The sequence below is a fragment of the Scylla paramamosain genome, chromosome 5, assembly GCF_035594125.1.
Source record: "Scylla paramamosain isolate STU-SP2022 chromosome 5, ASM3559412v1, whole genome shotgun sequence".
Taxonomy (NCBI): Eukaryota; Metazoa; Arthropoda; class Malacostraca; order Decapoda; family Portunidae; genus Scylla; species Scylla paramamosain.
Genome location: NC_087155.1, coordinates 4,093,036 through 4,109,191, shown reverse-complemented (window position 1 = coordinate 4,109,191; position 16,156 = coordinate 4,093,036). Strand labels below are relative to the sequence as shown.

At 36.9% G+C, this 16,156-nt stretch overlaps 1 protein-coding gene across 1 annotated transcript in view; it reads right to left on the bottom strand.

The window, feature by feature from the left end:
* The window catches only part of LOC135100429 (uncharacterized), a 7,004-nt gene extending 5,662 nt beyond the window's left edge, over positions 1 to 1,342 (bottom strand). Inside the window, exon 1 of the mRNA XM_064003293.1 lies at positions 1,231 to 1,342. The gene's annotated coding sequence lies outside the window, so the exon portion shown is untranslated. The remainder of the gene's footprint in view (positions 1 to 1,230) is intronic.
* Between the last annotated feature and the right edge of the window lie 14,814 nt (positions 1,343 to 16,156).

Here is a 16,156-nt window from a genome sequence, read left to right as displayed (position 1 = left end):
GGTTTGTATAATGATGGAAATCCATGTGAATGGAGATAAGGAATGAAGGGTGGTGTATGGCAGAAGCGTGTGATGTTTGCGTATGTATTGATGGTATAATAAGAGAAAAGCAAAATTCAATCATGTTGAAGAGGAAATGTGTGCAAACGGTAATAAATGGTTGTTGAATAAAATTCTGTCTATGGTTATATATCCCTGATATATAATTTGCTGGTGTACAGAAGACAGAAGTTACTGGCAAACGTGAATAAAAATTAGGTGGTGGTATTTGAAAGGAGTAAAAAGTGAAATGTTTGACTATGAAGGTTTCCAGACAATAGGAGTTGGTTAAAAATAATAAAATTTGGTTGAATGGAGAAAAATGGATGGTGGTACATGAGTTTAAGTACCTTGGTTAAATTTACTACAGAGAGAGAGAGAGAGAGAGAGAGAGAGAGAGAGAGGAGAGAGAGAGAGAGAGAGAGAGAGAGAGAGACTCTAGACTAAGGATGAAAAATGTCAGCAAGCCTAGAAGTACGAAAAGGTTTGTGTGACGGAATAACTATTATATCAAAGATCACAAGTACAAATGAGAATTGAGCAGGAAATGAAACATACAAGTCAAAGATCTAAGCAGTTGAAATTTGTGTGTGAACGTAAAATAGATATGATGTTAGTGATGGTAGTGTGTAATACAGATTTCCCATCTTACGACGCTATGTAATGGCGAAGGAATGGTATGTTGTGTGGTTGAGATTATTAAGCGCAATACACGAAGATGGTTTGGCCTTATTGAAAGAATAGTGCGTGAAATGCCAGGGAGAGTGTAATGTGTTAATATAATGGATGCAGTAGAAGGAAAAGAAAGATTCGCAATGAAATGGAAAGGTCTGATTTTCACGAATACTCGAAAGGAGAAGTGACAATGAGAAGACTACAGCATGAAAGGAGAGAATGCAAGAATAGAACTCTTCTGTTGTGGCCATTCCACTGGAGAAGTTTTTAGAAATAGGCGTCAGATAGATAGATATAGAGATAGAAAGACAGATTGATAGACAGACAGATAGATAGACAGACAGACAGACAGACAGACAGATAGATAGACAGCATCTTTCTATTTCTTTCTTAGATTCCACCTTGCACATGCGAGGATAGGGAAGTTGATGAGAAAAGTTTGTAAGTATTATTGCTAGGTGTAAACTAGCACCTCAAGCACCAAACAGCCCTGTCTGGCAAGACTGGCATACTCACGGAACAGAGCACCATCAGGAGGCAAAGGGCGGTGGAGGCCATCGTGGCTGCGGCAGCTTTGGCCCGGAGCTGCGAGGAGACTGCTTATATACTGTACTACCTCCCGGTGAGCCAGCACCCTCACTGTCCTCACTCCTCCTCACCACTTCCCACTCCCCACTCCCTACTCCCGGATCTCCACTTCTGTCTTTTTATTATTTTGTCCTGGAACGAGTTTTTCTGCCCATATTTCCTATTGTGGGGAAGTCATTTGTTATACGAACCACTCTAATACTAAGCGGCAGTATTTAGATATTATTCTAGCAATTCATATTCACATTAGCGCGCACGCGCACGCACGCACGCACGCACGCACGCACGCACGCGTGCACACACACACACACACACACACACACACACACACACACACACACACACACACACACACACACACATATAATTACTTTAAGCTTCTCTTAGGGCAATAAATACTGCCGTGGAAGGAGTAACAAACTTGAAGAAAGAAAAGATCCTCATCATTCCAGCGCATGTCAAAATTTTTCAGCTGCTCTTCGACCATCTCTGGCGTTCTTCCACTAATATGGTTTCTGTTAAAGGTTCCTATGGAACTTAAAAGAAAAATCCTGATGGGTGTAAGAAAAAGCTGATGAAATAGATAGGTAGGATTCTACCTGTTAGGAAGACATGTATAAGAAATGTTTTTTTATGGATTGATTTGGAATGATGTGACAGGTGGGATGCTGCAGGACCTAGCCATGGCTCCTGTTATGTTTTCGATATATGTAAACTATATACCGATATGTTAATGGACCAAGAAGTTTCATTGATATATCTAAGATGATGCTAAGATTGTGAAGCTAATTGAAAGTGTAGACCGCTGTGGAAGATTGCATAAATATCATCTGAATAAGGTGGACGAATGCAGCCAACTCGAGAAGATGAAGTTCACTGACCAATAAATGCTATGTCTTAGAAATGAAGGAGAATGCAGGATAGAAAGAGAGACAGTTCATGAAATATAGAGCAAAAATATAACATGGAGAGACAATACAAGACGCTTTGTTGTCATAAAGTACAACATTTCAGTGAATCTTTGTTACAACATGCATGTCACAAGTTATTGAGAGTATAGCCGACAACGTTATCAAGAGTTAGTGGTGTGCACAGTAGTGTAGCGACCATATTTGACGAACATAACAAACACCCACAGAGAGAGAGAGAGAGAGAGAGAGAGAGAGAGAGAGAGAGAGAGAGAGAGAGAGAGAGAGAGAGAGAGAGAGAGAGAGAGAGAGAGAGAAGAGAGTTTACGGTGCTCAACACAGATGAAAGACTGGAAGGACTGGGCAGAAAGTTTGTGTTCTTGAGATGTGATGGAAGAACAATAGAGCATAAATACAAGGCAAGAAAGAAAAAATTCTTAAGTGGTGTGACGAAGTGCAGCTCTGATGAATGATAGCTCATACTTGGTACTGTTTTGGAGGCAGAATTGGGACATGCCAGCAAATAATATTCTTGCGTTCTTGACTAGAATAGATAAGAACAGATAAAGATGTAATGGAGGCATGTAGACACTAATAAAGCTCAAATCACATAGTACTGAAATGGGGTCCTTCCTATCCATCGCAGCTTTCCTTTGGTTTACAACTTGGATAGTTAACGCTACAAGCTAAACATTTCAGCCTCTCCAAGGCATAGTACGGACGTCCTGGAACATCGAATGCACGGCACATCACTTGAATACACAGCCATATGGATGAAAATGAGGGTGGCCAGCCACACACTACTCTTTGTGGGGACACATTCATGAAAACTTTCATCAAACGTTAATAACAGCACGTGAAGATGATCACCTGGCCAGTTTATGAGCAGTGAAAGTAATCTCCATTTATACGCCGAGCCATTGTTAATTTCTTTATGTGTGTGTGTATGTATATATATATATATATATATATATATATATATATATATATATATATATATATATATATATATATATATATATATATATATATATATATATATATATATATATATATATATATATATATATATATATATATATATATATATACCTGAATCCAGACAATACCTGAATCCAGACAATTTGTAAAGTGACTTATTTTTTCAGGCAATTTGTGAACTGCCTGGTTAGGTTAGGTTAGGTTAGGTTAGGTTAGGTTAGGTTAGGTTAGGTTAGGTTAGGTTAGGTTATAACCTAACCTAACCTAACCTAACCTAACCTAACCTAACCTAACCTAACCTAACCTAACCTAACCTAACCTAACCAGGCAGTTCACAAATTGCCTGAAAAAATAAGTCACTTTACAAATTGTCTGGATTCAGGTATTGACTGTAACATATATATATATATATATATATATATATATATATATATATATATATATATATATATATATATATATATATATATATATATATATATATATATATATATATATATATATATATATATATATATATATATATATATATATATATATATATATATATATATATATATATATATATATATATATATATATATATATATATATATATATATATATATATATATGTATATATATATATATATATATATATATATATATATATATATATATATATATATATATATATATATATATATATATATATATATATATATATATATATATATATATATATATATATGTATATATATATATATATATGTATATATATATATATATATATATATATATATATATATATATATATATATATATATATATATATATATATATATATATATATATATATATATATATATATATATATATATATATATATATATATATATATATATATGTATATATATATATATGTATATATATATATATATATATATATATATATATATATATATATATATATATATATATATATATATATATATATATATATATATATATATATATATATATATATATATATATACACACACATATGGTGTCCCATAAGTTTCCATACATAGGAAAAATTATAAGAAATTATAAAATTATAGAAAATTTTTTTTTTATTTACATAATATGCTCTACATGACTACCTTTGTGTTTAAAACACATTTCAATGCGTGTCCTCCACTGCTGAAGAACACGTTCAAATACATCTAGATTTATGCTTGTAATGGCGTTCTTGATACCATATGTATGGAAACTTGTGGGACACCTTGTGAGTATATATATATATATATATATATATATATATATATATATATATATATATATATATATATATATATATATATATATATATATATATATATATATATATATAATAAACAAGGCAGTTTACAAACTGAAAATGTACAGAGGGGGTGGGGAAATACTTAACATTAATCCTAAACCTAAGTCTAATCTATATGTGTGTGTGTGTGTGTGTGTGTGTACGTCATTCACCTACGATCATCTGCTGGTTACCCAACCAGCTGTTCCCCTACGGAAAGAGCTCAGAACTCGTACTGACCGATCTTTGGGAAGAACTGAGACCACTCACCCTCCATACACCGAGATAGCAAGTTCACAACCCTTCGGGCTTCATTCTGTACCCACTTGCTGCTAGGTGAACAGGGGATACACATTAAGGGGCTCGCTCATTTGCCTCACCGTGCCCGTGGCGCGACGTGGGCCTTCTTGATTGTGAACCGAGCATGTAAACCACTACACTGCGCGGTCTCTCTCTCTCTCTCTCTCTCTCTCTCTCTCTCTCTCATGAGATTCGGTGTGGAAAAAAGGAAGGGTGAGCGGAGCACCTTGAAAAATTATTGTACATAACTGGCTGCACACTCCATAGCCAACAACGAAATACGTCTTATAACGTTGCATCTGTGTATGTCTTGAAATGTACAATGGAATATTCAAGAAAAAAAAAATGACGCAGGGAAGGAGAGGTTTAGGAATGGCAGAGTGGTAGGCACTGCTGGAGCCTTGACCTTGAGAGACCCACTGTGTTCCTTGCACCCTGATACACTAACCGCCTCTTTCGCCTCACTTTACAAACAGCGATAAGAGCGTGGCACATTTGACAACTTGAAGATAAGCGTAATACAGTCCAGTCCTTGCTATTTGATGTAATATCCTAATAACCATCTGTTTTGAAAATTATCCTGTAAGCAAGCGATGGATGGGCAGACGGAAGCTGGTGTGCGGGAGGCGTTTTCGTCATAAAATCATCGCCACCACCATCGTTGTCGTTTTCTTCGTCGTTGTTATCGCCGTCATCTTGATTATTGTCGTGACACGAGGCGAGGTGTGATGGCCATGTAGCGGCAAGGAAGAGTGACCATAGCAAACCACTCAAGCCGCAGCATATGCAGTATGCGTTACCAAGGATTACGTTCTCCTAACTACAGAGCTCACAAACTCCACCAAGTTCAGAGGAAGATTTTATCACTAGGTCAGTAGTCTTTGCTCTAACTACTCAGAGTAAGTATAAGATTTCTGTATTAACGATCAAAATTACTTTCAATCGATCATATATAATTGCAATACTACACGATTATAATTCGCAGATTATTTAACTTCCACCTCGGGACGTCTTGCATTGTGTAATCATGCGTGCTGCAGCCTGAACTACCGCGCTCTCTGTTGTCATTTCTCGCGTGTCTCCTCATTCACTGCATGTGCGTTGAGATGAAGGGATGGCCCATGTTTAAAAATGGTTTGTATTTTTCATCAGAACAATTTTTAGGGGATAAGTGATTAGTCAGGTTTTCAAGGAGGGGGATTTCCTACTGGTGATGAAAGATCTTTGCTGGGACAATGAAAACACTTGAAAATCTAAGTAAATTCCACTAGAACCTGTTAAAGTAGTAAAGTACGTAAAATTTAATAATGTGATCCCGCGCTCGGCACTGTTGCCGGCCGAGTCAAGTTTGCACACCTGTTTGTGTTCGGGCTGACTGCAAATTCATATGCTTCAAATTCCTACGAATACGATAAGGAATACTGGTAATTCAAATATAAATACGAAAACTTCATGAAAGTATCCGTGAATGCATTCTTGAATGTTTCAGGCTGAAAATAACTTCTTGATGTAATTCGACAAAATGCGAAAGCTACTCGGAGGTAAAATTTCTTCATAAACTATGACATGATGGGTGATCGCGATAGAAGAGAATGAGGGAAATACATCATGTGCTGCAGTATATGTGAGGCCATTATAAGTCATGAATAAATCATGAATAAGTAAATAAATACATGGATAAATAAATAAATAGATAAAAGATTGAACATCTCAGTTTCATAATGTTTCCAACAGATACCAAAAATAGATAAACAATCAAATAAATGAATAAATAGTTTATTTAATTAACTAGTTCATTAATTTATCTTTTTACAAAAAAATATATATATATATATATAGTATATGAAGTTTTCAAGACAAGGTAAAGGTAATGGTGGGCAGAAATACCCTCACTAATTGTAGCATGTTTGTTTGAGGTCTTGTTCACGCTGTGCAAATGTTCCTTCCTCAATATTTACAAGCTGTTATGAACTCGCTGTTTCTCTCATTTCGGATTGTGAAATGCTTGTACACTACTAATGATAATGTATAGGCCCTTTTTCTTAACAAACTATAATTATTTTCCATTCACTGGTCAGTCACAAATCGACTTTGTGTCAAATTCCACCGCTGTCTTGCAACTGCCTGCGAATCTGCACCATACGTACACTCTAGCTTCCCTCCAGGAAACTATAGTCGTTAGAAGAACGTTTCTGTTAAATTTTTGGTAATAACTTGAGAATTGTTTATCAGATTAATTGACGACTACAACTCCTCTTTTCCTCATTTAAGTAAATGGCTTGCCACAACATATCACTGCCTCGTCATCCAGTATGCAGATGATACACAATTCATCCATACAGGAAAGATTGAGGACATGAATGGATTTATTTCAAACGTCAAAAAGACTCAGTGCATGTTCGTCGGAAGCAGAAGACTCACATCACAGATTCCACCCAACACTTGCTTACAGGTCGACAACAGTAATATAATTCCCTCCACCTACTTAAGGAATTTAGGTATATATTTTGATTCGCATATGACATTTGATATACACATTTGCAAAATGAGTGGCAAGATCTTAAGCACCATTCTTTGCATAAATCGGATCAAGGACAACTTTAATAAACGTACAAGGATATCATTATGCAGTCATTCGTCTTAAGTATTATCAACTATGGCATAAAGATATGGGGTTCAGCTTGCTTAACACATACTTGGCAATTACAAAAACTTCAAAATTTTGCTTCTAAGATCGCACTCGGCGGCGGTGCCTTTCTTAAAAGAGCATGGCTGCCTGAAATTACACCAAAAATATATGTATGAATTAGGAATAATGTCGTATAAAATTACAAAGGGAATGATTCCCTGACACCTCTTATCCATGCCACTAGTGAGTGACGTGCGTCCTGTTCGTACCAGACAACACCGTCAGTTATATGTGCCTAAGACTAGCATCAGTATCGGTGCTAGATCAATAGTAGTGGAAGGATCGAAAGTATAAAACAGTCTTCCTTGTCATACAGGAAACGCTCAATCCTTGTCGTCTTTGAAGAAACATGCCTTTTAGATAATCAATTTAGTACCTGACTCATTTAACCACAACAGCGTCTTATGTCATTCCTTTTTTCTATTATTCCGTAAGGTTTCAGTTTTTAGGAATGAGTAGTTCAGATCATTGATTCATTGATTATGGTCCCTATGTTGGACATTGGGGTACTCAGCAACACATGTAACCTTTCCCTGGGAAAGCCTGGGACACCATCTTCGAACATTTCAGCGTTATTTTTTTAACACGCTCTGGTTGAACTTTTTGGAATTTTCAAAGATGACAGGTTTCCATGCTTCAATGATAATTAATAAAGATTTTTCATAATCAGTGGGAACAACACCAACGGTATATAATCCGACTAACTTTTTTCTTCCTTTTTTTATTTTTTTTATTTTATAGTTCCAATTAGAATGCACAGCGTCTCAAAATGCAAACCCCGATGCCGTGGTCGAGTGGCGTCTTGCAGGCCCTTAGGCTTTAAATCACAGTCTTAGAGGAATGTTCACACGGAGTGGCTGTGCACATTTACATAATCATACTCGCTTTTAAATACATCCTTTAAATCCTACTTTATTTTGTTTATTTATTCCAACTTAACCTAACTGCCACGCACAGCATCACAAGTCACTTTTCATGAAAGAGTAACTGTAATGGTAATGCCGTCTACATGTAACGATGAAGAATATAATTACACTGGCAAGAAAATTAACCGATTGTCATTGAGACAAGGGTAATCCTATAATAGTATCAGAGCAACCTTGGATATAATAACTATATGCAGATAGCGATACGTCACATCCTGATAGGTTATGTACTTGTACAGCCAGCCAACAAGTATTACTTTTCATGACACACGGGAGGCTCGAAATTAATCAGTCCATTATAAGACAAGGATTCGAGGGCCTGCCTGGTGAAGGAACTTGCCGGAGCATCATGTTAGGTAGTCCAACTGTGATGATGCTATACTGCTATGTGGTCCTTTAATTTTGTGTGTGTGTGGGACACTGGTGTCACGGCAACTGTTTTCGGACAGCCGGCGTGGCATGTTCAGTTACTCGTAAACTGGTAAATTTACAGCATCACGCCCCTCTCACATTGACAAACGAAACTATTCTTTTTCATAGTTAGTAAAATTGTGTACTTCATTGTTGTAGAAGTCATTACCGAGGAAATTCACTTCAACCCATCATGACCGAATTGCTACGTACAACTTCTCATTAATTCCCCAAGAAAATAATATTTGCTATAATCATAACACATGAAACAGTGAACTATGTTATACTGCGCACCAGAAAACCGTTTAGTTTGCAGAGTGAGAAAAACGTAATTCTGTACTAATACATAGGATTTCTTAATTATTATTCAATCACTGGGAGCAAACCATACAATTTTTATTTCTTAGTGTTTCGAAACTCTAAGAGGGTGCTTGGAGATTCACCAGCTTACTGAATACATCAAATGTATTTCTCAGTAAAGCACCATCACTAAATTATAGGTCCAGAGTAGTAATACTGTATACATTTATCTTCACTTACTTAACACAACACAGGATCACACTCCGTTCCTCGTCAAAGTTTTTCCATCATGAACTGTGCCACCCAAGGCTGGCTGAGCAATGCGACTTACGGGTGGGGGCCTGTCTGAGGAAATAAAAGTTGTTCACGATCGTTGTAGGATTTGATACATATACACTTTCTAGCAATGGTTCCCAGGCTATCTTATATGACGCCCCTTTCTGCTTCTAATTAGAATAAATTAAACAAGTAATAGAGGCAAGAGACATTTAAAGACATTTGTTCTTAGAAATATTTCATGATGTATTTTTTGAACAATTACTTTTTGGCCAGATGACTTCACACCCCCTTTCTATCCTCCTCACACCCTGCTCGGGATGTGCGTCCCCCGTTTGGAAACCAGTGATGTAGAGCGTCCAGTGACCTCAGGCTTAGTGGTGACGACAGGAAGCAACATAACTTTCTTTCAAGGCTGTTCGGAGCAACCTCTCCCCTCCTTCCCAGTATGCTCTCCCGCTGCACTCTCAGGCAAAGGTGGGATTGACTTGCGATGCAGAACTCACCACTTCATGCGCTAAAGTCTTTTCCATTGCACATAATACCCAGCTACAGTGAATTTTGAAGTTAATCTCTAAGGAGTATTTTGCCTGCTAAGTGTTTGATGTTACCTCGTCTAACTACATTGATCACAAGAACTCTACGCATAGACTCTCCGGTGAACATGTTTAACTGGCGGTTGTCACGAGTTTGTACCTTCTGGTCTTGAGCAGCGGCCATGTTCACGTATTTCCTTGTCACAATGAACATTCTTGTATACTACTTCACCTATTTTCCCTGGTTACATTTTCCCTTTAAATACGAACATATCACTTGCCAGGTCTGTAAAAGTGAATGCAGGATTTAGGAATAGCCATGTGTTATAACTTAATGAATATGCAAAAGATGTGTGACATCACTAATCGGGAAGGGGACACACATAAGGAGGCAGTAGACACCTGCAGAGACGATAATTACTCCCGGTGAGGTCTAAAGGACTGGATCAGGGGATGCTATGAGCTTATCATTAAACCCAGATGTGACCTCACTGAACCATTTGTGTCTCACAGCACAAAGGGGCAGTCACAGCCTGCATGCCCTCTAAAAACAACTATCTTCCTTCACACAAAACTACATACATCTAATTACACACACACACCCTTCACTCAAAATTCAAAATTATCATGACGACTCCTACACCAGCCTCGTAGTCCCTATCTGGGGAGGGAACCATTCCTACCGTTCTTTTAGGCAGGGTGTAATCAAAAGCATTTCGTCTTATCAACTCCTCTCCTCTAACTGACTCTCTTCAATCTCTTTCTCATCGCAGTGATGTTGCATCTCTTGCTATCTTCTACTGCTGTTTTCATGCCAACTGCTCTTCTGATCTTGCTAACGACATGTCTCCTCTCCTCCCTCGGCTTAGCTGCACAAAACTTTCTTCTTTTTCTCACCCCTATTCTGTCCGCCTCTCTAATGCAAAAGAATTCTCAATCATTCATCCCTTTCTCTGGTAAACACTGGAATCCCTTGCCTGCTTCTGTAGTTCCACTTCCTATGACTTGAACTCTTTCAAGAGGGAGGTTTCTAGACACTTATCCTGTATTTTTGACTAATGCTTTCGACTCTGTACGAGAACCGGCACCTCAGTGGGCATTTTTATTTATCTATTTTTGTTGCAGTTTTTGTCGCCCTTGGCCGATGCCCCTCCTAAAAAAAAAAAAAAAAAAAGAAATCACAGGTGACGAATTTCTTCACTTACGCATTTAACACTATTCATTGTTGTCGGTGTTGTTGTTGTTGTTATTATCACTATTACTATTATCATTATCATTATCATTGTTATTGTTATAATAATAATAATAATAATGATAATAATAATAATAAAAATAATAATAATAATAATAATAATAATAATAATAATAATAATAATAATAATAATAATAATAATTATAATAATAATAATTATAATAATAATAATAATATATATATATATATATATATATATATATATATATATATATATATATATATATATATATATATATATATATATATATATATATATATATATATATATATATATATATATATATATATATATATATATTATTATTTCATTCTATTTTTGTTTATTTTTTCTTATTATTATCTAGCTTTCTTTTAATTTTAAAAGTGGTGTTGCATAACTTCAACAAAGTACATATAAGAAATTCTAAGGAACTGTTTACCATGTTAAACAAGAAAATAATGTAGCCCTTTTTTTTATTTTAATTTATCTATCTATTTTATTTTTTATTATTTATTTATTTATTTTATGTTAGCTGATGGTTCTACGGGTTTTGTAAGAATACATTACCTATTGCAGAGTAAAATGCATATGTATTTGTCTTGCACTTTTATAAATATTGCAATGCGAAGCTGGGAAAGGTGATAAGATGACCCATGAAAACATTGCGTGCATGTGGCAATGTGGCTTCATGGGCTGGAAAGGCAAAGCTCGTAGGAAGTCTAAAGTATGGTTGAGCCTGGTGTGGTTGGAATGTTTTTCCTTGTGTTTGGGACTGCGATCCTGAGGCGAGTGTGTAGCAAAGTGGAAGTGATAAATGGGGATTATGGTAAAGTCAACCTCTCTCGAAGGAAAATTTACCCTCTCAACTGCCAGCTTAATATTATAACGCTTTAACTTTGAATGCTGAGTGAATAAAGTTAGGATATATGGCCAAGTTCCAGGTTATTCTGAATTACGTGGCATCTAGATCTTAAAGTATGTTTCGTTACAGTACTTTTTTTTTTTCGTTTACTTACACGCAGGAATAAGCGGAGTTTTCTGCAGGTTTCACTTACCTTGTGTGGTTCTTGTCAGGCATGTAAAACACTCTGGACTGAATTAATGAGATGCTGCGGGTTTTTGGCACCGAACTTTGATCAAGTCTAGTCCATAGGTCATCATAGGTAATTTACGTAATCTCTCTCTCTCTCTCTCTCTCTCTCTCTCTCTCTCTCTCTCTCTCTCTCTCTCTCTCTCTCTCTCTCTCTCTCTCTCTCTCTCTCTCTCTCTCTCTCTCTCTCTCTCTCTCTCTCTCTCTCTCTCTCTCTCTCTCTCTCTCTCTCTCTCTCTCTCTCTCTCTCTCTCTCTCTCTCTCTCTCTCTCTCTCTCTCTCTCTCTCTCTCTCTCTCTCTCTCTCTCTCTCTCTCTCTCTCTCTCTCTCTCTCTCTCTCATATCCTCCTGAGACGCGGTCAGAATGCATTATCTCGGACACTGACTTTGGAGGGAAAAGTCTGCAAGCATCGCTCTTTACAATTTCAACCGAGAAGGCATCACGGAGAAGGCGATACACGATACAACCACGACTTTTCTCTGTTCAGCGTGGGCAGGTGGGATGAAAAATTACCTAACTCTAAATTTCTTTCATAGGACATTTGAAATTTTGTTTTATTTGAAGTGCTATTAAGTATTAAAATGTCAAACGAACTGCATAATGATGAAAATTTAAAACATGAAATAAGTGCACTAAAGAACCCAGAATCCATGGCACGTATTTTGAAATACCTGAGGTTCTCATAAAAAAGCTTTCAAAATCCCCCAGATGGTATATATATATATATATACATATATATATATATATATATATATATATATATATATATATATATATATATATATATATATATATATATATATATATATATATATACCATCTAGGGCTTTTGAAAAAAAATAAATAAGTAAAATATATATATATATATATATATATATATATATATATATATATATATATATATATATATATATATATATATATATATATATATATATATATACACACACACACACACACACACTCTGGATCAAGGGATGCTGTGAACTTTTCATTAACCCCAGATGTGACTTCACTGAACGTTTCTCTTTGTGTCTCTCATCGAAAGAGGGCAGTCACGATCTGCCCTCTAAAACCAACTCTCTTCTTTCACGCAAAACTACATGCACTTAATTACACACACACACTTCACTCAAAATTCAAAATTATTAAGGCGACTCCTACACCAGCCTCTGAGTTCCCATTTGGGGAGGGGACCACAAATGTCCCCAGGTCTGACTGCTGTTTTGGTATCGACCCTAAGTGTCTTAACACCCTTCCCCTCAACTTTTTCTTCATTAATTTCTGCGACATTCGCGGTCTAAGATATGATTTTCAATCTGTAGGACACTAACTCTATTCTATTAAACCTCATCTTTTCCTCGCTGAAACACAGGTGTCTGAGGCAACTGGCCCTTTTATGTTCCCTCCTATTTTCTTTATAGTCATTTTCAATCCAAAGGTGGATGTTGTATTTATGTGCGCAACGACTTAACCTGCTCTCGTGCCTTCGCTCTTGAATCTTCCGAGTTTTTCACCATCTGGCTATGAGTACAGAGTCACTCTCAAACTAAATTTATCTGTGCTGTATACCTCTCAACTCCTCCGATTATAAGAAATTTTTTGACTACTTAATTTCCAAAGTGGAGCACATTCTAACTCTCTTCCCTTCTGTAGAGATCTCCATTCTTGGAGACTTCAATGTTCACCATCAGCTTTGGCTTTCCTCTCCCTTCACTGACCATTCTGGTGAACTAGCCTTCAACTTTGCTATCCTCCACGACCTAGAGCAACTGATACAACACCTTACTCGTATTCCTATTCCTGAACGTCTTGGAGATACGCCCAACATTCTTGACCTTTTCTAACCTCTAATCCTTCTGCTTATGCTGTCACCGTGGGCTCCACTGGGTTCCACCGATCACAGTCTCATATCTGTATCTTGTCCTGTCGCTCCAATCCTTCCTCAGGATCCCCCAAACCGAAGGTGCCTCTGGCGTTTTGCCTCTGCTGATTTGGGGGACCTGAGGAGATATTTTGCTGATTTTCCTTGGAATGACTACTGCTTCCGCATCAGAGACCCGTCTATGTGTGCTGAGCGCATAACAGAGGTGATAGTGTCTGACATGGAGGCGTACATTCATTCCAAACCTTGGTTTAACACAGCTTGTTCTCGTGCTGTACATGATTAAGAGGTGACTCACAAAAGGTACTTGAGCCCTACATCTCATGAATCTCATACACTTTATATTTCTGCTCGGATTCATGCCAAGTCTGTTTTCCAACTAGTCAAAACTCCTTCATTGATAGAAAATGTCAAAACCTTTCAAGATCTAATTTTTCTCATGACTTCTCGCACCTAGTCAAAAACATCTCCAATAACTTTGCTTTTTCATCTTTTCCGCCTTTATTTCAACCTGATAGCACCATTGTCATCACACATTACAGTGTACATCTATTTTTAAAGCTGAAAACTCTACCTTGGATGATTCAGGGCTTGTTCCTTCCTCTCCTCCACCCCTTCACTACTTCATATTACCCACTAAGATCCTTTACAGTGAGGTTTTCCATGCCCTCGCTGGCCTAAACCCTCGGAAGGCATATGGATCTAATGGGGTCCCTCCTATTTTCTCCGAAAGTGTGCTTCCGTGCTCATTCCTTGCCTAGTCAAACTATTTTCACTCTGTCTATTTACATCTACCTCTCCTTCTTGGTGGAAGTTTGCCTACATTCAACCTGTTCCTAAAAAGAGTGGCCGTTCTAATCCCTCAAACTACTGTCATATTGCTTCAGTTTCCTGCCTATCTAAAGTTTTTGAATCAATCCTCAGCAGGAAGATTCTTAAACATCTATCACTTCACAACCTTCTATCTGGGTTCTGTTAAGGCCACTCTACTTGTGGTCTTTTGGCTTTCTTTATTGAGTCTTGGTCATCCTCTTTTAGAAATTTTGGTGAAACTTTTGCTGTTGCCTTAGACACATAAAAAACTTTTGAAAGAGTCTGGCACAAAGTATTTCTTTCCAAACTACCTTTCTACGGCTTTTATCCTTCTCTCTGTAACTTCATCTCAAGGTTCCTTTCTGACCATTCTGTTGCTGCTGTGATAGACGCTCACTGTTCTTCTCCTAAATCTGTTAACAGTGGTGTTCCTCAGGGTTCTGTCCTGTCACCCACTCTCTTCCTATTATTCATCAATGATCTAAACAAAACTTCTTGTCCTATCCACTCCTTCGCTTATGATATCACCCTGTACTTTTCCACGTCTTTTCCTAGACTTCCAACCCTTCAGGAAATAAACAATTCATGCAGGGAAGCCACAGAACGGCTGACCAAAATTTTTGATTAGGGCAGAGCAAAAGTATTGTTCAATGCCTTAAAAATTCAATTCCTCCATCTATCAACTCGACATAACCTTCCAGACAACTATCCTTTTTTCTTCAATGACACTCAACTGTCCCCCCACCTCTTTTACACTGAACATCCTCGGTCTATCTTTTACTTACAATCTAAACTAGAAACTTCACATTTCATCTCTAGCTAAAATATCTTCTATGAAGTTAGGTGTTCTAAGTCATCTCCGCCAAATTTCTCACCCTCACAGCTGCTAACTATGTACATACATGGACTTTTCCCGTACATGTATGTAGTATGCTTCACATGTATGCGCAGCTCCACTCAGAGCTATTTTAGACAGGGTGGAATAAAAAGTTTTTCGTCTTATCAACCCCTCTTCTCTACGTGACTGTCTTCAGCCTCTTTTTCATTGCCGCAATGTTGCATCTCTTGCTATCTTCTATCGCCATTTTCATGCTAACTGCTCTTCTGATCTTGCTAACTGCATGCCTCCCATCCTCCTGCGGCCTCGCTGCACAAGACTTTAATCTTTTTCTCATCCCTTTTCTGTCCACATATCTAATG